This window comes from Salvelinus sp. IW2-2015, unplaced genomic scaffold (assembly GCF_002910315.2).
Source record: "Salvelinus sp. IW2-2015 unplaced genomic scaffold, ASM291031v2 Un_scaffold1980, whole genome shotgun sequence".
Classification (NCBI taxonomy): Eukaryota; Metazoa; Chordata; class Actinopteri; order Salmoniformes; family Salmonidae; genus Salvelinus; species Salvelinus sp. IW2-2015.
In genome coordinates, this window is record NW_019943331.1 from 140,687 (window position 1) to 141,205 (window position 519).

Consider the following 519-nt stretch of genomic DNA (forward strand, 5'->3'; position numbering starts at 1 on the left):
GGGTCTATGAAACAGTAAGATAACCAACCATACATGGTGTGGTGGGGTGTCTATGACAGTATAGATAACAACCCACACATGGTGGTGGTGTCTATGACAGTATAGATAACCAACCCATTACATGGTGGTGGGGTCTATGGACAGTATAGATAACCAACCACACATGGTGGTGGGGTCTATGACAGTATAGATAACCAAACCACACAGTGGTGTCTATGACAGTATAGATAACCACCCACACATAGGTGGTGGGGTCTATGACAGTATAGATAACCAACCCACACATGGTGGTGGGTGTCTATGACAGTATAGATAACCAACCCCACATGGTGTTGGTGTCTATGACAGTAATAGATAACAACCCACACATGGTGGTGGGTCTATGACAGTTAGATAACACCAACCCACACATGGTGGTGGCTATGACAGTATAGATAACCAACCCACACATGGTGTCTATGACAGTATAGATAACCAACCCACACATGGTGTGTCTATGACAGATAGATAACCAACCCA